Here is a 25,543-nt window from a genome sequence, read left to right on the forward strand (position 1 = left end):
CAAGTATTTGCAAGGTCCAGTTGTTTAGAAAGGATTTTTTTTTAAGCCAGGCCCACAAGGGGACCTAACATCCATCATGGCAAAAAAAGGTTAATTCAAGTAGATTTTAAAATATTTTTTTATTATTTAAATCATTTTGAGATTTAAATGATGTGGTGCATATTAATCTCAAACCTTTCATTTCATTTTTGGATATTGACAAAGTTTGAAATTATCTAAATCACATATTTTAATTTAATATGTAAGTAAATGCATTATTTGACAAGTTGAAAATTCCAGTTGAAGTTACTTAAGTCACTATTGTGATTTAAATATGTAGCAAATCAAAAATTATATTCTGAAGTGTAATGGTGGTGGGACCCATCTTTATGTTCATATGGATGAGAGACTCTAATTGGTGGATCAATGGGAGTCCAAAACTGCTCAACTGATGACTTAGAGCTACAGCGACAACCAAAGGTGTTGGCCAATTAAATTTATTGTAAAGGTACATTGTTCAAGCAAGCAAAAATATAAAAATGTTTCTAGTCTATACCATTGAGTCGGTGGAAACGTAAATGTGCCCTAGTAATACATAATACCCCCATTGGTGTGATTTTCTTGCAATGAAGTTGAAATAAACACCAACTAGGTTAGTGGGTTCAATTGGTCATCATTAGATCAAGGAGAAGGCATGTGGACTCCAGTGATGGTAATTGTTTCAACGATAGAAGGGAAAATTATTTCAGGCCAAATGTGTACTTTGGTGGTTTAGGGTTTCTTGAATTTGTTGAAAACCCTTCTATCTTTGTGCAGTGATGGATTTATTCTCAACCATTGAGACTTGGTGCATATGCATTTCTAATGTTTGCATGAGAAATACAATTTATTTTCAAATCTCTGTCATTTTCAAAGATATAGGGAACTTGGTGCAAGAACAGGACGCACATTATTATAGACACAACTAATGTAGCTTTGACAAAAGCACAAATGAAAGGCTCCAAATTATAGATCAAATCATAGTTTTATAGCTTCACTGAAGTTGATGGGTGAATCCCCAATCTGTGTTAAGTGTGTGAGGATTTCAAAGGAATAGGAGAGATAATCAAGTGCCTTTGTTTAAAATCCTTATTGAAGTGATTAGATGTTGATAAAAATCATAATAGACGACATCTTGGGTAAGGGGTGTGTTCATAATGGAAAAAGTTTGAGATTATAACTCCTAAATGCAAGTATTGAAGGGTCATTGTGTTCGTATTTCACTATGTTTCTTCCCTTTCTCCACACACTACTTTCTCCTCCAATCTGGGCAATCCGTGTTATGAGTTCTTTTGGTACTGATGCAAGAGCATCCCCAGCTCAGGGCAATCTTGCATCAACCAAAAACATTTTCCTTTCTGTTTTTCTTTATGTTTGCAGTTTCAACATTTCTTTCTGTGTCTTGGTTTTGGCTCACTGGATCCTGTGGAGTTGGATTCTACTTGAAGACATGATCATATTTCTTATTTCTAAACCGCATCACATTTGGTTCATTTTCCGACAAGTTATCGCTATCGATTTCCTTGACAGTTTCCTATTACTGGTTGATAGTTTCTTGTTACCGCTTGCCTGGACCTATTTTGGTGATCTACAAGAACCCCTTTCGAAGCTTGCGGAGCCTTGGGTGTTGATTTTGATGTTCCTTGGCGTGTGGCCGACCTTTTCCCATGATCTACACTTCATCCTTTGGATTTTCCATAGGAATCTCTTGGCGGAGGCCAACCTTGTTGGTTTTACACGTTAGGTTTTGTTCTTCGGGTTTTTATCCCTTTTTGGGCCGATTGTATCCCCTTGGATCGTATAAATCATTTTATTGAGCATTAGAATGTAACAATCGAATAATCAAGTAGCTAGACTGAGCGTAGAAGATAGATATTAAGATTGAAGATCCCGGTTGTGACCTATTTTGTACTTTGAGCATGTTTTAGCAGGCCTGTGAGCTGATTTCTATAACTTGGTTGTTACTAGTTGATTGTAATCAATTTTCACGAAATAAACAATCTATTATGCATTGCCTCCATCCTATCTTTGTGTTTCCATTGTGTTTACTCTTTTTGACCGGTCCGGATTGATCTTGTTGAGGTCCCTCGTAATCGATGACTGCTTCAAGTACCATTAGTCATAATGTGACAACAATAATTGAGGGCACTAGCTTGTTTGTGTGTTTTCTGCACTGAGCATGTGGAGGTGCACAGAAAGAAATGGAGAGTGCAAAACATTGTGGATACACACTATTAAAATGGATTGCATAGGCATATGTGTTGTGCAAGCATTGATAAAGGGGGATAATTTATTTTGTTTGAATGCTATTCCTTTTGCCACTGACATTGGTGTGTTTCCATATGCTTTTGCAATGATTTTCCTCCATCATAGCAACATGACAATTTCCAACTGGAGAGCTCACGTGGTAAAAGGAAATGTGTGGTATAGAGTCATCATGAGCATTATACTTCCTTGCAAGAAACCATTGAAACTATGGACAACTAAAATTGTCCTAGCCTAATTAAATAAATATTTTATTTATTTAACTATTTTATCTTAAGCCTTCTAGTAATTAAATAGATTTGTATTTATTTATTTAATTCACTAAGTCTTTTCTAAAATTTCCCTATTTAAATAAATATTTTAATTTATTTAAATTATCCTTTCCCTAAATTAAATAAATATTTTATTTATTTAATTTGTCCCACTTCATCTATTCATTAAATTAATTGTATTTATTTAATTAATTCATTAGCTTTTTCCCTCAATGTCACTTTTCATTTGTCTCTTGATTTTATCCTAACTACCCCCTTCATATTATATTATTTTTACTACCTACTCTTTAATCCTAGCTGACCATTTATCCTTTCATCTATTAATCCTATCCCTCCATTTCCTAAGGTGCCTTCTATATAAGAGGATCATTTCATCCTTATTAACCCTAATGACATATGTAATCAAGCCTTCTTGCGATCAAGCTACTTCACAACCACAATCCATTCTTTGTTGAGTTATTGAGCAACCATATCAAACAAGATCAATAGAGAGAGGAAACAATGGAGATCAAACCCTACTAAGCATGTGAATGGTATAATCTTTCTATTTTATTATGATTTGTCTGTTTTAGGTTCTTCATTAGTGTATGGTGGATTCTTGATTGTAGAACTAGGGTTTGTGTGGTTGGATCTTTGTTGGTTTTACAATAGTTTAATCTTCCAAATTTTACTGTATATAGAAACTAGTTTGTGGTTCTTGTGCAAAGAATCTAGATGCGCATATTTTTAGCCCTTTATGGGCATGATTCTGTTTGCAAGAGGTGAATAGGGAAAATGTTGGCATATGTATCTTGCATGGCACATTGTTCATAGATTTGGTTGTGAGTTGAGTCTAAAGTCTAGAGTGGTAGAAAAGTAAATAGAATTCTTTCCTAGTTGAGTTACAAATGTGTTCTTGACAAGGATCACACTCTAATGGATTTGGCAATGCTCAATTATACTTAGACATAATGGCACACACTTGTATCATTGTATGCACTGAAAATGAAAGTGTCGAGAACCCAATTAAATAAGCATCGAGAAGGTTCAAGTGCACAAGGATAATGATTTATGGTTGAATAAATCCCCCACGTGAGAGTTATATCGATGATACAATAATGTTGACACTACTCTTAAGACAATTTTAATATCTAAACAAATAAATACAAGGATGGGAAATGGCTACAGCTAATTTTAAATAGCCTATGTTCTAGATGGGTTTTTCCTAACATGTGAAAGCTTTAATTATGAAATAATACAGTGTTTGTTGGCTTCAAGATAAGAAGGTGTTTACCAAATTCAGAAGTCATTAATAAAGTAAAGATACAATAGGAATCCGATGAAAATAATGTACAAAATATATTCACAAAAGGATTGAATACAATGCAAAAAAAAATCTTAATACATTGAGAAATGATAAAAGCTTAAAAATGGGAAAGAATGTTTCCATTCAAAAGGTGAAAGTGTTGCAAAATATTTGTTTTCACTGAAGTGAACACAAACATCAATAGAGAAGTGGATTATAATGAGAATATTTTCACTTTCACATGAATTTTGAGCCAAAGAAATATAATGCGGCATAGTAAATGTTTCCACTTCCACGTGAAATTTTATAGAGTGAGTTACTTTCACAAAGAGTGTGCTACTAGAATTTGCATGTAAGCCAAGGGTGTAAAGTTATTTTTACATGTTCTTCAAATAAAGGGTATAAAATGCAAATAGTAGAATAATTTTCATCAAGGTGAAAGAATCTCCTATAAATAATATCATGGACAAATGAGAATTCAATTAATTGCAAATGCAAGGATAAAATGGAGAAGTAAAATACTCTAAAGTGATAAATATTTTAAAGACAACAAAGTGACATTTGAAACTATCATGGGTTTGTTTTTCACCTAATGGATATTTTCACTAGAGAAGATATATTGCAGCAATAAGTTAACTTTTACATTATGATGAAAATTAATTCACAAGGCCAAGAAAATGAGAAAAGAACAAAAATTTATTATGCACACCAAAACAAAGATGTAACTCAAAGGAAAGGAATTAAGAGGGAAATGCTAGAACTTTCTCAAGTTGCCAGGTGTTACAAAGGAATAAGATGATAATTTCCAATTCCAAGTAAATGAAGAAAGCAAATTCGACAAATAAATTTATTGAAGCCTTTCAAACTGTCAAGTGTCATAAACCGAGACAAAAGGTAAAAACTCAATTACAGGTAAAGTGTTACAAGTAAATGTTTTTCATTATGTGAAAAAAATTTATGAGAGGGTAAAGAAAATGCAAACAAAGACAGGTTTATTTGTTGCAAAAAAAGAGGGAAAAGAGGTGAATTGAAGATAAAGAAAAGACGAAAAAGCGGGAAAGAAAAGAGGGAAACAAAATTAAAGATTATAGAATCAACTTCTCTTCCTCTGAATCTTCTTTCTTCTTCTCATTTGTACTAGTTTTGGAAGTTTGTATCAGGTAGATAGGGTTGAACTGTGCATATTTAGAAGCATGGATAAAATTTATTGGCTGTAAATGTGTTTCTAGATGCAAATATCAATGAGATTTAGAAGGCCAATTAATAGTCATGAAGTTGTCTCCAAATTGTGTAATCAAAATCATATGAGTTCAATATGCCAAGGGTGTTTGAATTTGTCATTGCAGCTTTAACTGTGATTGTGTAATTTGTTTATTATCCTCTTCTGAGGGAAGAGTTAAATACTTTAAGAAAATTGTTGTGGTTTTGAATGCATGATCTGGATCAATAAAGTAGAACTTTATGACAGCATAAAAGGATTTGTTAATGTAATTAATTTAAATGTAATAATCCACTGGTTAAATTTAATTTGTTGAAGGAATCCTTTATGGTTTTTCATTTGACTCCATGGCCCAAGGGTAAGCACTGATCTATCCTAGGAGTTGAAGAATTTTTAGAGACATCCTTAAATATTCAAAATCTCTATTATTTTCTTGTCCTTAGGTGTAGGTTTGGAGTTAGAATTTGTTCTCAATTGCATTGTAAATGATAATTAACCAAAGATATACCTAGTCTAAGGTTGCATCATAAAGGCTTTGGTTAGATTTCACTGAGACCCATCTGCATAGTTCAATATTTGATATCATTTGAGGTAGATCTTTAGGCATTATATAGGTATACCCACCTTGGTCTTGTAGAACCAAAAGTGTGGGAGATTTTAGTCTTATGATTGAAACTCATTCATTGGTTGAATCAAACCCTAAGCCTAAGCATAAGAAAGTGGATAGCCTTTAGGATTCAGAGGCTCTGTTGATTAGGGAAACAACAGGTTGCACGAAGTTAGCTATAACAATTACTAGTATGCTTTGCCTAGCTCGCACCTAATATTAAACACAAAGATTATTTTCATGGGCCATGAAATAAAATGATGCTCAATGAATGCAGACAATAATACTACCAATGATGCCAAGTACACTGCCAAAGATTAATAAGGATTGTACGATATGATTGAAACCTTTCTTAGACCAGATGTTTTAGGAGTGTGCTATTGGATGTCACATCAAAAAATTCTACCACCAAAGGTTGGAAAGGGGTTGGAAATGGTTATCCATCAGACAGAATGACCTAATGTGGCCATTTTGTGTTTTCAAAAAATAAATTTGAAAACATGAAAATAAAAAAACAATTGTATTGTGTTTTTTAATTTATTTTTTCAAAACACAAAATAGTCACATTAGGGCCATTTTGTCTACTAGATAGAAGATCTCTAGCCCTAGGCACTCTAATATCTCCAAGTAGAAAATCCAAAAAGTTGGGTGCATCATATAGCGCCATGAAAGGTGACATCTGAATAGACATGTGGTAAGTGGCATTGTAGCAATACTCACACAAATGTAGCCACTTAACCCATGCCTTTAGCTACTCTGCTATATAATTCCTGAGGTATCCTTCCACCCATTTATTAACAATCTTTGTCTGCCCATCAGTCTGTGGGTAGTAACTAGTACTCAGAGTAAGATTTGTCCCACTGAGTCTGAACAACTCTTGCCAAAAATTACTCATGAACTTGTCGTCCCAATCACTGACTATACTTCGAGGCAAGCCATGAAACCTGAAAAACAAGTATGCAACCTATACTGCGGTGTAAGTAGTGGTGATCGCAAAAAAGTGAGCATGTTTCTGTTAGCAGCAATCAAGAAGGAAGAGTGAGAGGGGGGGTGAATCAGTCTTCACCAGAAATCAGATAATCAAACACCAAGCATAAACTGATAAACTGTAGCAATTGAAAACTAAAAGATAAGAAAATGAATAGCACAAAACACAACACCAAGATTTTTGACGTGGAAAACCTGGTCAAGGTAAAAACCATGGTGGGAACCTACCCATAATAAGATGATACCATGTGGTAGTATGTGAAAATATTACAATGGGGAATGCACATGCATTCAGGCACACTGCCTAGGCTCACTGCTCAAAAGATACATTCTCGAAAGGCTCCAACCCTCAGGGAAGTCTCACTAACTTACAAAATGAAATGGACTACAATCTGGAAGAAATGACCTGCAATAGTAGCATCTGCATATGTCCGATAACAGTTCCAGTTAAGCATAGTTGTCTACTCTGCAACACCAATCTCACCACAACACTTCATCGAATGATATATCTCTTTTTCACACATACAACTCTCTCTAATAATGCAAACATAACACCAACAACTAAATTACATAAGTATATCACTTATATATACAAATCATCAACCTTGATAGCAAGGTCGGCTAGACCCTCAACCCTCAACTCATAAATACATAAATTACATTACACGATACAAAGATCGACCACCGGACCAATATTATGATTTACATTACATACCATGGATCTAATTCAAATTTCCAAATGATCACATCCACTGTAAATCATGCCAAGATCAACCGCAACACGTTACACCACCAGAAATACCACATAACACATAAATCATCACCGATTGATAGAAATCACCAAAACTTGCACAACGATCAATGCGGATCACCAAAAAAAAATAGGACATGATTAGGAGACACCAGAAAACACATTAGAATCATCTGGAATAATTGCACCAACACCTCAAATCAAATCTTCATCGGTCAACGTCTCAAAGCTCAAGAACACAACCAAACAACAACTATCACAAAGAAAGATAACTTGTGGGTCACCAAATCATGAACCATCTGAAATGAAGATACACAAGATCATCCCAAACAACATCCTAAAGTCTCAGCACAAGATTTTATCATACCGAAATATACCAAAGGGAATACTGATAGGAACACCAACAGGAAACACCAAGAACCGGTAACCAAAGAACAACAAACCAAATCAAAAAATCTTCACAAGCTCACCGGAAAAACTCACAGGAATATGTTGGCATCAATGAAAACAACATATCCAATTCCAACAACCAAATCCAATAGACTAAAACAATCTCCCAACAATCTCAACAACTCAACAATTTCATCAACCTGTCCACCACCACAAAAATACAATCCCTACTCTGGGCTTTGGGCAAGCCAGTGATGAAATCCATACAAATACAATCCCACTTCCTATCTAGAATAGGCAGGGGTTGTAGTAGACCTATTGGGAGGTATAAGGAAGGCAAGTAGCAAAACAACTTCCTACAATAACCTTGAGAGGAGGGTAATGCAAAAATTTAATAGATCATCATAATAGTTACAGAAAATAGAAATAGATATAATAACATTCAAACCATAACACAGTGATTTATGTGAGGAAAACCCTTTGGGAGAAAAACCCCACACTCTAAAAGTTGCCCAATATATTATTCAACAATCAAAACATATTACAATATACTTGCAGAACAAGCTTTTCACAGGAGTACCACTAATCAGAGATTCAGAGGTAACTCAATAGCCATAAGACTCTTACACACTACCTCTATCTCATGCACCTCATATATAGGAGATACAATACAAGAAACCGTCAAACAGTATTACAAAACCATGGGCTAAAACAACCCAATAAGGTGTAGCCGACCTTATCTCCCTTCTAGATGCCTTATGATGTGTCCCTCCCTTTTTACAATTCATTTATGTGTCCGATGTATTTTAAATTTCCTATTTCAAGAGTACAAACTTGCGGAGGCCATAACTTGATAACTATGTATCCTACTAACAAATTGTTTGAAGCGTCGGAAAGCTCTCGAAGTGCTCTATTCCCTCATAACTGCTACGTCATTTACACCCACTTTTCAGGGCATTTTGGGGCCTCTAAAGTCATCAAAATCAAATTTAAACCTTTCATTGGACCCCTCCAAAATGGAAAATTTAATATCTTCAAAACTAGTTATGATCTTGCGACGTAACATTATCGGAATGCTTATCTAGCCAACTAGAAGCTTCAGGGAGAATTTCGCACTATTTCGTGCTCAAATTAAATTTTACTATAAATAGTAACCTCATGTAAATGCAAGGTTGAGACACCATTTTCCCAATAAATTTCCCACTTGTCGAACAACTTGCAAGAGCAAAGGGAGTATCAACACAATGAATCAATTGCTAGGGGCCATGAGGCTCATAGACTCCAAGCACCATTTGACCTTCTCTGTGCTCACGGCCTTCGTTAAAGAATCTGTAGCATTCATCAAAGTTTCTACCTTAACCAGCTTCACCCTACCATCTTTGACCATATCTTTAATAAAATGATACTAAACATTAATGTGCTTGGTCCGAGCAGGAAATGCCAGGTTCTTAGCTAGGCAGATCGCACTCTGATTGTCATGATAAATTGTCACAGATCCTTGTTTTATTCCAATGTCTAAACACATTCTCTTAATCCAAATGGCCTCTTTACAAGCATGAGTAGCTTCCCTATACTCTGCTTCAATAGTGGACAAAGCAACCACATCCTGGCACTTACTCATCCAGCTAATTACACCACCAAATAAAGTAAACACATAAGCAGTGGTGGATCTTTTTCTATCAATATCACCTACCAAGTTTGAATCCACATAAACATGAATATCAAGGGAAATTACATCTCCAACTAAATTACCATGATAACACAAAGAATACTCTAAGGTACCCTTTAAATATCTGAAGACTCTTTTGACTACATCCCAATGAACTCTATCAGGATCGGACATATATCTGGGCAGAACTCCCACTGCTTGGGAAATGTCTAGTCTAATACACACCATAGCATACATCAAACTTCCAACTGCACTTTGGTAAGGTACTCTTCTCATGTCTTCCATCTCTGATATGTATGTAAGACAATCTATAGTAGATAATTTCATTCCAACTGTAAAAGGAAAACACAATGGTCTACAATCATGCATGTTGAACCTTTGTAACACTGGATTCACATACTTACTTTGTCCTAGCCATAGCTTTATGTTCACTCTATCTCTTTTATTTTCATCCCAAGAATGTTTTTTGCTGCACTAAGATCTTTCATTTCAAATTTAGCAGCGAGTTGAGACTTAAGTTCTAAAATCATACCTCTCCCTTTACCAATGAATAAAATATCATCAACATACAATGCAATGTACAGGAAATGATCACCATCAAATTTATAATAAACACAGTGATCTGATTTAGAATGCTCAAATCTTAAACTCCACACATATGTATCAAATTTATGGTACCACATCTTAGGACTCTATTTGAGGCCATACAGGGATTCCTTTAATTTATAGACCAAATTACTTTTAACTTTTACCACATAGTGCTTTGGTTGTGTCATATAAATATCCTCCTCCAAATCACCATGAAGGAAAGCAGTTTTCACATCCATTTTCTCAACCTCTAAATCATAAGTAGCAGCAATAGAAAGAAAAAATCTAATGGATGTCATTTTAGCAACAGAAAAAAATATCTCACCATAATCAACGCCCTCAACTTGAGAGTAGCCTTTTACAACCAACCTTGCTTTATAATTCTCAATGCTTCCATCTGAACCAATCTTTTTCTTGAACACCCATTTGCAACCAACGGGCTTTCATCTTTCAAGCAATGGTACAAGATCCCATGTATCATTCTTTTTCAAAGCTGTCATTTCTTCTTCCATAGCAATCTTCCTGGATTCTATATCATTCATACCTAATGCCTCTTGTATAGATTACGATTTATCCACATTAGTATTCAAAGCAAAAATACATCTCCAATAATCAAGTGAATACCTTTCAGGTGGTTGTCTATGTCTTGTAGACCTTCAAACAAGCTGAGTTGGAGGTTATTCCTCATCTTCTAAAGATTCAGAGCTAGACGAGATCTCCTCAACTTCTTGCCTATCTAGGGGTCTCAATTCAACTCTTTCAGGTGTAGAAGAAAATTGAATCACATCTTCCTTTTTAGTATGTCCTGATTGCAATGTAATAGAAGAAGACTTAATTTCTCTAAAAAATAACACTTCCACTATGAATTACCTTTTGTGCAACAGAGCCCCAAAGCTTGTATCCTTTCACACCATAACTATACCTGATGAAGATACATTTTGCAGCCTTGTTCTCCAACTTTGTCTGCTTCTCCTTTGGCACATGTGCATTTGACTCACAACCAAAAACTCTAAGATGTCTCAATGAAGGCTTGTGACCCGATGATGCTTCCATAGGTGTTGTATCAACAAGGGTTGATGTAGGAGACCTGTTAATTAGGTACCAAGCAGTCACAACATCTTCAGCCCAAAACTTTTGTTCTAGATCGACACCACTCAGCATACTCCTGGCCTTCTCCATCAATGTCATTTTCATTCTTTCTGCAACTCCATTTTGTTGTGGAGAATACAGAGTTGTCTTATGTCTGTTAATGCTACATTCTTTACAGAATCTATCAAAATCATTAGAGAAAAATTCACCACCATTATTGGTCCTCAAACATTTAATTTTCTTTCCAATGTGCAACTCAACCATTCCTTTAAATTCTTTAAATCAACTGAAAACTTCATATTTACTCTTTAGAAAATATAACCATGCTCTACTAAATCATCAATAAATGAAACATAATATGTGAGTTTTCCAATCGAAGGAACATCTACAAGACCAAACACATCAGAATGAATAAGATCCAAAACATCACAAGTTTTATGAGAACTTGAGTAAAACTGAATGCAATTTTGTTTTCCATAAATGTAGTGCTCACAGAAATCAAATTCAAGATTACAATCATTAAAACCTTCAATGAGGTTTTTATTTTTCAAGGTCCTTAGACCCTTTTCTCCAATGTGGCCAAGCCTCTAGTGCCATAACATAGTCTTCTCTGCAAGTAACTTTGCTTCAGAAGAAAGAGCACCCTTAGGTACCCAAAATCCATTTCCATCTGCTGAAGGTCAAACCCTCAAATCTTCCACAGATTTACTTTTATAGAATAATATTACACTCAACAGTGTATGCATCTAGCTTATACAAAGTGTCAAAACTAACACCTATAGCAATTACCATAGAACCCTTAATCATCTTACATCTTTCTTCAAAAAAGACTACATGCACACCCGCATCTATCAATTTGCTCGCTGATAATAGATTTCATTTTAAACCAGGGATATGGAGCACACCATTAATCATTTTTATTCTACTATCATAAAACTTGATTCTAACTTTACCTTGACCAATAATGTCTAAATGTGAATCATCACCCAAGAACACCTTACCTCCATTAAATTCTTCATATTTAGAAAACCAAACTCTATTGGAAATCATATGAAAAGATGCACCCGAGTCAATTAACTAGGCATCTTACCTGCATGAGTCACCAAAGATGTAATAAATGTATCACCATCTTCCTTCTTAGACTCTAAATCAGAATAATCTTCTTCTTTTTCTTCTTCTTTTCTTCTTTGCAGTCCTTACGAATGTGCCCTAGTTTACCACAATTCCAACAAATGACTTTGGACTTTCTAGGAGATTTCGATCTCCCTCTCAATTTGGACTTATCATGCTTCTCATTCTTCTTGTCTTTCTCCTTAGGTATTCCATGAATAGTTAGGGCTTCCTTTAAACTAAGGGATACCTTCCTCCACATCTCTTCACCAAGTAGGATACCCACCACATATTCAGACTTCAAAATAACAGAAGTACTATTGATAGCCATAACAAGAGAATCTCATGAATCAAGTAAAGAACAAAGCAAGATCTGGCATTTCTTCTCTTTGTTCATCTTAACACCGACAGATACTAATTGAGCCACGAACATATTGAATGCTTCTAGGTAGTTTTCAATTCATCCACCCTTTTCCATCTTCAAGGAATACAATTTCTTCCTGAAGAAAATCTGATTTAATAAAGATTTCACTTGATACCTTTCACCAAGCTTAGTCCATAGCTTCTTTGCAGTGTTTTCTTCATGGACATTGATCTGAACAGATTCTGCTAGGAACAATCTGATCACACCCTTGGCTTTTTGATCTATAACATCATACTGAGCCACCGCAGTAGGATCTGAGGGCCTTTGGACATTCGCATCAATAGCATCCCATAGATCTCGATTTATTAGCAGATCTTCCATCTTCAGTTTCTAAATCTCAAAATTGTTCCATTAAATTTCTCCACCTCTATTTTCCTTGACAAACTTGCCATCTGAAAATTCTTGTAACAAGATCAAAAAGTGTCTTTTGCATAAGCTCCTATTCAAACCTGGATTAGTTAAAAAAAACCAACAACCCACAACTGAAACCAAAGGTGATCAAGCTCTGATACCACTTGTTAGGAAGTCAAGTAGTGGAACAACTTCCTACACTAACCTTGAGAGGAGGATAATGCAAAAATTTTATAGATCATCACAACAGTTACAAAAAATAGAAATAGATATAATAACATTCAAACCATAACACAATGATTTACGTGGGGAAAACCCTTTCAGGAGAAAAACCCCACACTCCAAAAGCCATCTAATATATTATTCAGCAATCAAAACATATCACAATATACTTGTAGAGAAAAATCTTCATAGGAGTACCACTAATCAGAGATTCAGAGGTAACTCAATAGCCATAAAACTCTTACACACAACCTCTATCTCATGCACCTCATATATATGAGATACAATACAAGAAACCATCAAATGGTATTACAAAACCATGGGCTAAAACCACCCAATAAGGTGTAGCCCACCTTATCTCCCTTCTCGAGGCCCTATGATGTGTCCCTCCCTTTTTACAGCTCATTTATGTGTCTGATGTATTTTATATTTCCTATTTCAGCAGTACAAACTTCTGAAGGCCATAACTTGAGAACCGTGTGTACTATTGACGAACCGTTTGAATCATCAAAAAACTTGCGAAGTGCTCTATTGCCTTGTAAACCGCTACGCCATTTACACCCACTTTTTAGGGTATTTTAGGGCCTCTAAAGTCCCCAAAATAAAATTTAAACCTTTCATTGGACCCCTCAAAAATGGAAAATTTAATATCTTCAAAACTAGTTGTGATCTTGTGACGTAACTTTACTAGAATACTTATCTAGCCAACCAGAAGCTTCGGGGAGAATTTTGCACTATTTTGTGCTCAAATGAAAACTTACTATAAATAATAACCTCATGTAAATGCAAGGTTGAGACACCATTTTCTCAATAGGAGGTAATGTTATTGTTTGTTCTTTTGACAAACAGGGAACTCCCTAACATACTGAAGAACCTCTAACTTGAGTCCCTTCCATGTGAACCTTTCTTGAATCTGTCTATAAGTTTTGAGTTATCCGAGGTGTCCTACCATGGGAACATCATGAAAGGCCCTCAAGATTTTCCTCTTCATCATTGATCTTGGTACCAAAAATATTTGTTCCTTGTAAATGATGAGCTCATTTACAACGATATACATGTCATCATGTACTAAACCATCAACAATACTAGTTGCCCATGTGTCTTTGGCATACTCAATGAAAATTAGCCCATGCCAATCATCTGCAATCTTACTAATGGCACACAAATAAGGCCTCCTTGATAGCGCATCAACAACTATATTCTTCTTTCTTTTGACATACTCGATGTCAAAGTCATATGTTTGTAGCTTACTAACCCACTTTTGATATTGGTCATTGAGGTCTCTTTGATTAAGGAAATGTTTTAGACTGTTATGATCTGTCCTAACCACAAGCTTTTTTCCCACTAGATATTGTCTAAACTTAGCCAATGCATGCATAATGGATAGCATCTCCTTATTGTATATATTGTAGCTCCTCTCTCCTTTGTTGGCATAAGACACTATTCTGGTGATTCTCCAGTGAAGATTAATGATGTCTAGTGCATGATATTTCTTAGGAGTTCTCATTGATGGAAACTCAGCCTATTGATCTTATCCGGTATGGAGTTTGGGATATCTGGATGTCTTGAGTAAGTTTTGATATAAGTCTGTCAGTGATACTCAATGTATAATGTCGGTGAGAATTTCTCATTTTTGGTGATGTGTTTTTTGTTTTAGTGATCAGAATTAAGTTGATTGAGTATGAGAAGAATATTATCATGCAATCCTATCCTCCAATGTTGTTTATTATGCATGTTAGAAGGTTTGGTATCTAGTAGAGCAATTAAACAGGGTTATCTTTATAATTGGTGGTGTAATGTGTGGACCGGATTCTTTGAGGTGATTCTGGAGGTTGTTGGTAAGTTCAAGGTAATTGGACCGACTTATGGGAAGTGTGTGACCATAATTTTTGGATCCGTACTATGGTCTTGTGAATATTTGAGCCAACTTGAAGCTACACATTTCTTATTCTGATATTTTGAGAATTCGGCTTGTGGTAAATCAATTTTATTAGTGCAGATATATAAGATTGACTTGGTTAATGATTTTGGGTGATGATATGATGTGAGATGATTTTGGGAGTGATTGAGCGTAGTTTCACATGCGCACCTTTAGTTTTGTTGATCCGGTAATTAGTAGTAGAGCATAGTAGAACAGAGCAGTTTCTCAGAACAGCACAATAGATCACTTTGTGCCTAATCAAACCTGTCATTTGGCTTAGTTAGATGCTTTTCTTTAATTCATTACTCATTGTAATCATTTTGTACTGTCTTGTAAGGCAGTGAGCTTTCCTCTGGGTTGTAGCCCTTTTGTAATTGAGTAGTGAGCTCTAGGCAGTGTGCCTGAATGCATGTTCATTCCCCTAATGTAATATTGTTCTACTACTGGCCATAGTACAATAATATTGTGGGTACTCAATCCCACCATATTTTCCCCCTTTTCGGGTTTCCACATAAAAATATTGGTGTTATGGTTATGTGCTTGTTGGTTTTATGTTTCTGCATTTCAGTTTCTTTCTTGTGTATCTGGTAGATAAAAAATTAGATTAACAAATTTCCAAATATCGGAACATTGATTCACCCCCCCCCCCTCTTAGTGTTGACTAATTCCAACATCCTCCCCTTAATTTTTGATGCTCGAAAGAAATCGGGTTCTTATCCTACATCAACACTGCCCCAATGCCCTCACCTGAAGCATCACACTATAGCTCAAATGGTTTTGTGAAGTCTGGTATAGCAAGAATTGGACAATAACTCATTAACCACTTGAACTTATCAAAACACTATTGTGCCTCATTTGACCAATGAAACTCCCCCTTCTTCATCAAATCTATAAGAGGTGTTGCCTGCTATGAAAACCCCTTGACAAAGTGTCGGTTGAAACCACATAGCTCATAGAACTCCTTAAGTTGTGTAAGGTTTGTTGACTGGTGTTTTGACACACTCACCAATAGTTAGGTAGTTTATGTGACCGCTCACCACCTCTCCTGAAAAGAAATAAGTTTCGAGAAACTAACTACTCCAAGGTCTCTATAGTCGGGTCTCGGCAGTGATGGGCAACTCAATGGTTGATGCGGTTGTACCTGTTAAGGGGCCTATTGGTTAAACGAATCCCTAAAAACTTCCAATAACTTCACTTTTTTGTATTTTATGATTAAAAACTCTTTTGAAATAAACTACAAAAGATAGATCAAGGAAACAAGAAAATAAAAAAGAAACCAATGCAATCACAACTTAATGAACTACTCAATTAGTACCCTGCAATCCAAAAATCATCAATATTATTCAAACCAGCATTCAATAACAGACCTCCAATAAACCTGCAAAGTCAACAACCTCACAAATTCATGGCAAGAATATCACCACAATATCATCCTATCATAGTAATTCTCATGCACCACTTACGTGCGCAATATGATTCATAAAGCAATAAAACATAAGATCAAAACAAGTTGATGATTTCAAACAATAGACATTACCAGACTGCAAAGAACAAATTAATAGCATATACGCATAGATCAGGCAATCTATAAGTTGCTTCTTGTATTAATTTTAAAGAATGTATCACAAAATATTCTAATTCATAACAATCTGCATAAAATAATCTAAAATATCTAAGTGGGCCTCAAATCATCAATTTGTGGACCCTTACAAATGAATCGAAAACTCCAATTTATAGAGTTTCTTGTCCTAATTTCTAGGAAATAACCCTATCTAAATTAATCCCAAAAAAGAAAGGAGTCACAGTTGACATGCAAGTCTCTGCCTTGAACTCCAGTTAACTATTACAAAACTAGGACTAGAGGATCATTACGAAAAACGAAGCTGCATGAGCCAACATTTTGTAATCATGCAAAACCCATTCCATAATCCATGTAATACTAAAGCAACAGCTGAAGTCCCAACTCTGGTGTCATGCAAAATTCCAAAAAATATGATGCTATCATTAGCAACTGCCTTTTTATTCTTTACTTCTATTTATAGCTCTTATAATTGCTAATGATGCATGCAACCACTTCCGCAAAAGGATCTGCAACATGCTTGATTCTAAACTTGTACTTCTTCAAAATCTCCTCTGCATTCTTACTCCTATCTTCTAATTTTCCTTTTATTTCTGCAGCTTGTTGACATTGAGCTATTAAGTATGTATATTTTTCCATTAACTCAATGTTAAACTCAATAGGAGTTGTAAGCTATTGCACTGCATATGCATCCCATTGATGAAGTACATTGCCTTCCTCCATGTATCCTGCACTACTAAGACCAAGCCCAAAAATACCCAACAGCTGACCTACAAACCTTTCATATTTATTCACTACACCTAGGAGAGGAGAACAAGCATCTGTTATATCTTTCCCATATTGTATAAGCATCTCAATCTTCAATTCCAAATGTATATATATGATTGCAGATTGTTAATGCTTTCCCCTCCTAACAAGTCCTCACCTAATATGATATCCACTCTGAGGTTCAAAACCTTATTCAAAACTTGACATTTCTTACCAAAAATGTTAAGCTTTCGCTCCCATTGCTGAGAACATGAAGCCAAAGTTGCCGCAACCTATGTAGCTTTCTTATATACCTCCATAGTACTTTGAAAAAATAATCTAATTTTGGAGGTATTTGCCTACACCCATGCTTTCGTAGTGGTTGCCACCTTCCTTACCTCCATAAGTGCTTTCACATCTACTTCTAGAAGTGATGAGGTTGAAGGTAGGTTATTGCCCATCCGTACATCTAGGGGCTTGCTCATCTCTACCAACAACTACTTGTACTACTCCAATTGTGCCTTCACCTCAAAGTGAGAAGTGTGTTCCTTTTCTATCATGCTTCTCACTACACTGGTTGCAAGCTCCAATGTATCGAATTCTCCCCATTTGGTCTGTTTACCCAATTTTACCTATGAAACTTGGTATTTGGGGGAGCTCTAGCCTTCAGCTTGTGTTGGAACCGCAACATCGGCAACCACCTCACCAAAACCAGTTCTTGATAAATGATATATGGTCTTGGCTTTCTTCATTTTCCTTGGCTCTTCAGTGATTGCTTGTTGTAGTGTCACCTTAGGCATTACCACTTTCTTTTTCTTCTCAAAGGTGAAGCTTAACCATTGTGGCATATCATAATCCTTCTCACCTTCATGTGGTATGATGTCTCCAGTCACCATATGTACCTTTGACTACTCTTATGCTTCATCTTTCTACTCTTCTTCTTGTTTAGGGATCTGAACATCTTGGGTTGAAGTACTCGGTTGAGCTTGGCTGGTTCAGAGAGTGATATCGATATTTAACTGTTGTTGATTATGCAAATCCCCTAACCTGTCACTTATTTCTTCCTCAAACTCTTTATCCCCTATGTTTGTTCCTTTTATTTCTCCTCTGGTAGCTATCTCTTTCAACAAATCCTCTTGGTCCTTTGGAGTTAAGACCAATCTCTCATCTTGTGAATCCTCAAGCTTGTTTTGTTCCTTTTCTCCCCTAAGTGGCTACTCAGCTAGTAAACCCTATTTATCAATGTCCATGGGGTCAACCGATGCTTGTTTCTTGAGCCTAGTAAACTTCTTTTCTTTCTTCTTTTCAGTCTTTCTTTGCACCAACTGTACCACAAGTTGCTCATCCTCCTCATCAAAATCTGACTCAATATTATGAATTCTAACCTTTCCAATAGTAGGATAAATGTTTGCATTAAGGGAGGAAATGTTATTGATGTCGTAGCAAAAGTATGAGTTGGGGCAGACATAGGCGATGTCCTAGGAATGGTAGTGGTTGAAGTTGTCAAAATTGGGGGATGTACTATGGAATTAGGCGGAGATGTTGTCGTGGTATCAAGAGGAGGTTGTGTACTTTCATCATATTTTCCTTTCTCATATTCCTCCTAAGTGCCTTCTCCTGGTGTTTTCCCAGTCGCTTCTCTGACAGGATGCACTTCTTCTAGTGGCACACTCCTAACCCTTCTCTTATTCCAAAATTAGCATCCTTCTTCAAAATTTCAGCCTTTCTCATCCGCTCCTTGACTTGCTTCTGAAGTTCCTCAGTATTTTGTTCAGGTTGGGAAACTTCCTCTGGGTCTGTGGACATGTTCTTCCTGGAGCTAGACCTTGTCTTATGGGCATACTCTTTATGAGCCCTTGAGTGAGGAACACTGGAGGTTCATTCCTTTTGCTTCCCTTTTGAGGTGCTTGGTTTGATCCTCAAATTCAGCCACTGTCTAGTCCTCTCTATAATATTTTGGGTTACTGAATCTATGTCTACCTCCTCCTATCATGACCATCTTATTAGAGAGAGAGGATTCTTATCAATTTCCTGCTCTTTATATGTTGGATCTATTAATTCTCCATCATCCCTCAATTCTTTAGGGAGATTAGTTTCTATTTCAAAATTTCTTATCTGTGGCACTGAGAGTCTAGAATAATTTTTCTCTGACTTCAAAACTGTCTTGGAGGTTAGCCCAAAAATCCTCCAACCTTGGCTTATGTCCATCATATGTTTTTGGCATTATTTTCCTTAGTGTACTATATGGGTCATAATATTCCCGAGCATAATTAAATTCCCTTAGATGTAGATCTTATAGCTCTTGCTCTGCCAACTTTGCTACTTGAATTTTGGAACAAGAAAAATAACCAATCAAAATAGAAAAATCAACACTAGTCTTATGCTTTGAAAAAAGCAAAGATTGTAGCCCAAGCATCTTCCTAACATGCTCTAAGAGTATGATTCTGTCATTACAGTATCTGGGGAGTAGCATGGGGTTCCCTATGAATCCACTGACCCGGATATATGTGGAATGTTGGTTCTGAATGAACCAACATGCATTCCCTGATTATTGCCATGGCCTCCAGGCTTATTTTGTACCTTGTATCACCTGTGAGTTTAATTATAACAAGGAAGAGGAAGGCATCATTTATTCTCTTGAAATGTGTCTTTGCATTTCTCATCGAGAGTTGACTATAATACTCCCACACCTTCTTCTATCCCTCTTCATCTCCGAGCTGGCCTTCTGTTTGCAACCCTAGAAATTTGCCTGCGCGGGCAGCTACCCACATAACATATGAGGTGAAGAAGAATTTTTTTGTTCCACATCAACCAATTGCTTATGTATGTTGTTCGACAATATTTGAGCCCAATCAAAGTACTGTTTCCCTGTCAGAATAGTTGTCATGAATTGGAACATCCAAGGATGGAAATGATGACAATCTGTCTTGTTGAAGGCCTTGCTCAGCATCATGATTAAGTCTTGTTGTGGCTCCTTGAAATCAGCCCTTAGAATATCATTGGCCTTCAATCCTATCTTTCTCTCCTCTTCAAGCCAATTTTCAATCATGTGTCTTTTACAAGAGGCGTTATCGTTATTCCACACCTCTTTGGCTTCCTCCTCAGTTGTCAACAACATATCTTCCTCCCTTGAAGGAATGCCAAATATAAACCCTAACATATCTACTGACAAATCTATTATAATTCTGCCTTGATCATCTATGCACTTCCTAGTGTGTGCATTATAGAAATGTGCAACGGTCATGATGAATTCGGGGGCTTGGATAGATTGTGGAAAAATGGTAGCCTCTACTAGCCCTAATCTATTAATTCTCCTTAAAGTGGCCTCCAACCTCGGCCTATCCAATTGTGTCATGATGTCCTCTATTTCAATGTGTCCGACTTCAATATCTCTCACCCATTTAATCTAATCATCCAGCTTGGATGTATAAACCTGCACTTGATAGTGGTATTTCATGGTTGTGGGGAGTCTATCCAATTCCTTGCCTTTCTTGTTAAAGGTTGGGTCCATCTGATTGCTCTGATCTGCAAGAAAGAACCATAAATTAGCCTATCACATAAAAAAAAGAATCAATAATATCACCCACTTTGGGACTCGAGAGTTCCGAGGTGAGTAAATCCTTCTAGAACAGCTAACTTCGGAACTCTAGGGGTTTGAGGTTCCGAGGTCAAAATAGGCTAAAATAATAAGGCTTGGAACTCCAGGGTTCCGAGGTTTTGGGTTAGACAAAACATTGGAGTTTGGAACTCCGTGGTTTCGGGGTTCCGAGGTGGAAAAGAGCTTAGAACAATAAAGGTCGGAACTCCAAGGTTCTGGGGTTGGCTAGTTAACATGGCTCATTTGGGACTTCGGGGTTCCAAAGTCCCGAGGTAGTTTAAATGACGACCCAAAAGATGATCTAGAACTCCGGGGTTTCGGGTTGGAAATAGCATGGCCACAAAGGATCAAGAAACTTTGGAACTCTGGGGTTCTGAGGTTCCGAGGTTGGGGGTAATTCATCGTAGAGAGTGGTTCAAAACTCCAGGGATCCGAAGTTCTAGGATGAAGCCGTGAGCCAAAAAAGATCAACCTTGGGACTCTAGGGTTCTGGGGTTCCAAGGTGAAGAGAACTATAGAGCTCGGAACTCTGGGATTTTGGGGTTTGAAAACCAAGGGCACGCAGGAAAAAAAATGCAAAATGAGGAAAACCAAAAAGAAAAATCTAAGCTAAAAAACTAGAAAATCTAAACAAGAAAACACAAAGAGCGAGAAAATCCACCAACTTGGCGAAAGAAAACCCATGAAGAACTTGGCAACACAGAGGCGCGAAGTCAGGGGATCACAGCTGGGAGGCTAGAAAACTTAAATGCACAAATGAGCCCAAAAAAGTTCATTTCTCCTATTTATACCCCCTCCCCCCCCCCCCCCCCCCCCCGATACTTCATTCGTACGGTCACCTTAAGAATGACCTTCGGAGTTCATGGTTCCAAACTTTTGAGATGGAAAACATGAAAACCAAAAGCACACCAAAGAACTCACCTTGGGACTCCGGGGTCCCGAGGTGAAAAAAAAGAAAGACACCTCCGAACTCCGAGGTTCCGGAATTCTGAGGTAAAAACATAACACAAACAGAATACAAAGAACTCAAAATTTTGGGACTCTGGGATTCCAAGAATTCCATTGAAAGAACAAGGCAAGACCTCGGGACTCTAAGGTTTTGGGGTTCCAAGGTAAAACACAAAAACAAAAGCCAACCTCAGAACTCCGGGGTTCTAGGGTGAACTTCAAAAACCAAGCAAAGAGCATCTCGAGACTCTAGGGTTCTAGGGTTTCGAGGTGCAAAAGGCAAAAACCATAAAACTAAAACAAAAGAGAGGGGACCCATATTTTCAAGACAATGAAATTAATAGGGCTATGTATGTAGGGCATAACAAGGTTCTTGGGTGGAGGACAATCCATGATAGCTTGGATTTTCTCCAGATTAACTCTGACACCCTCTTCACTGATTATGTGCCCCAAATATAGTAATTATGTCATCCCAAACTTGCACTTGGACTCCATGGCATACAAGGACTCCCTCTCTAAAATATCCAACACCACCTCCAACTATCTCAAGTGCTCATCCCAAGACCGACTGTAAACCAGAATGTCATCAAAAAATATCAAAACAAACCTTTGCAACTAATGCTAGAACACCCTATTCATATAGGACTGGAATGTGGCTAGTGCATTGGTTAGGCCAAATGACATAACCAGAAACTCAAAATGCCCACAATGAAACCTAAATGTTGTCTTATCCACATCCTCCTCCCTCATCTTTATTTTATGGTATCCAAACCTCAAATCAATCTTGGAGAAGTAACATGCTCCATGCAACTCATCAATCAACTCATCTATGTGGGGTATTGGGTATTTGTTCTTTATTGTCTTCTTATTCTAGGCTCGATAGTCAATGCACATGCAAAGATTCCCATCCTTCTTCTTGACTAACACCACTATTGATGCAAATAGCCTCTTACTAGGTCTAATATGCCCCATATCAAAAAACTCCTTTCTTGTTTTCTCTATATCATCCTTGAGTCGCTTGGGGTGTCTATAAGGGGTAATGATGATGGGTTTGGACTCCTCCTCTAGCTCAATAATATGCTCAATACCCCCGTTTAGTGGTCTACCTAGTGGAATGTCACTAAACACCTTACTGTGTTTATTTATTATCTCCTAAATATGCGGAGGATAATCTCTCTTTTGGTGCTCAACTACAGTAGGCATCAACACACACTCTCCTGCCCACTCAACTTGATCATGTCTAATCAATCTCTGCATCCTCCTCAAATATACCAAGTGTAGGCTCCCATCGGACATTCCTCTCATCACATGTTTTATTCCATTCACCTCAAATATCATCTCTATATTACAAATATTGAGTGTGAACTCCTCAATATCATGAAGCCACTTCATGCCCAACACGATGTGCATCTCTCCAATGCCCACTACATAGTAGTCTACCTGGAAAACATAACCATTAAGTTGTAGGGCCAAAATTTGGATCCTCGTGGTACAAGTAAGAGTGAAACCATCAACTACCTTCACTTGAAATCCCTCAAACTCCTCGGCCTTGAGTGCCCTCTTGGCCACTAACCCCTCATCAATTAAGTTATGCCTCATCAATAAAGTATGTGTAGCCCCTGTATTTAGTAAGGTAATCACTCAATTCCCAACAAGAACTCCATGAATTCTAAAAGACCCCTCATATTGAATTCTAGAGAGTTGTGCCATAGGTTTGTCATCCTCCTGCTCCTTAACTGAACCCTCAGAAGAACTCTCTGCTTTGTTGTCATAAATCTCAATATGCTAGTCTTAATTTTTAGAATTAGTATCATCGGCTGAATAATATTCCATTTTATTTCCCTTTCCCTTCAAAGGGCATTTATGTTTGGGGTCCCATGGTTCTTTTCATTTGAAACATAGTTTCTTACATCTCAAGTCATTCAACGTCTCATCATCATTCTTTTGGAAAGGCTTCCTTTGCTGATCTAAATTCTTATAAAATGGTTTCTTATCCTTGTTACCAGAAAATGGTTTAGATGAAAATTTACTCCTTGGGGCAGCAAGCACCATGCTATAGGCCTTCTTCATGGCCTCCTCTAAAGTGGGTGAATCAAAGTCTTGTATCCATCCACGTAAAGGCTCAATGAGTCCCTCAATGAAGAGAACCACTAACCTATTGGATATTAGAGTTGGTGGAATGTGTTGTTGTCATTCATGTCAACATAATCCTATGTTGCGGAGATTTTTTTCGGTGATTTGTTGTAGATGTGCTGATGTGGTTTAATGGGTTTTGAGATGTTTATCTCTAGTTGATTCAATATCAAGTTCATGATGCTATGAGGTGATTTGGTCAAGTTGTATGATCTGGTGTGATGGTTGGTTTTTTTTTTTGGTTTTGTGTTGCAAAGTTGTGGTATTTGATCCATATTGCTCTGGAATGATTTTATCTTGAGTTGTGGATTTTGGAGAGAGTTAGGGATGTTCATGTGTGTCCTCAGATTGGGTGGTTCATGATTTGTAACTTCACAAGCATATATTTCAGTTTGTCAGTTACTATTCTTGAACTCCGGTCATGAAATAATTATGATTCTTATTATCCAAGTTGTTGTGGTAATTGCAGTGAAATTCACATTACTTGTTGATGTTCGTTGATTGTGTTCTATGCTTTTTGGATGTCCGTGTTGATCATGGTGCAAATTATTGAATATTTTATTCATCTGGTGATATTCTTCATGTTATGCGACATATCCAATGGTGTAGCGTGTTGCAGATGATCTTGGCGAATTGTTTGATCATGTTGTGTATTCGAGGATTTTAGTTGGGTCCATGCTATGTCCTTGCCAACATTGTATTGGTCCGGTTATAGACTTATGTATCGTGTGATGTAATTTTGTAATTAGTTCTTATGTGTTGAGCCAACCTTAAGATTAAGGTTGATGACTTGTATAAATAAGTGTTGTAATCATGTAAGTTTTGTGTCTGCAAGTGTCTATGGTTGGATCTATGATCTGTGAGAGTATTGTATGTCCGAACAAGCTAAGTTATCCTTCGATGGTGAAGAAGAGTAGTGAAGTGTTGTTGTGCAGACAGTGTGCTTAACCAAAACTGTAATCAGGCATTTGGAGATGTATTCCTTCAATTCATGTAATATGGATTGTTGTCCAATATTTGTAAGGCAGTGAGCCTTCCTCAAGGTTGTAGCCCTTCTTGTATTTGAGTAGTGAGCTCTAGGAAGTGTGCCTGAATGCATGTGCATTCCCCATTGTAATACTACTACAGAGTATCATCATATTGTGAGTAGGTTCCCACCATGGTTTTTCCCTTAACCGGGTTTTCCATGTCAAAATCTATGTTTTATGTGTGTTGTTGATGTGGTGTTTATCTTTACTATTGTTGTTCTTGATCATATCTAAAGTTGAGATTAATTTGGTTGAGTTTGGTGAAAACTGATTCACCCCCCCCTCAGTTTTCCTAGATTGTTGCTACCATGTTGCCAACATAACCACCTCTTTGAGATATTA

The sequence above is a fragment of the Cryptomeria japonica genome, chromosome 2, assembly GCF_030272615.1.
Source record: "Cryptomeria japonica chromosome 2, Sugi_1.0, whole genome shotgun sequence".
Lineage (NCBI taxonomy): Eukaryota > Viridiplantae > Streptophyta > Pinopsida > Cupressales > Cupressaceae > Cryptomeria > Cryptomeria japonica.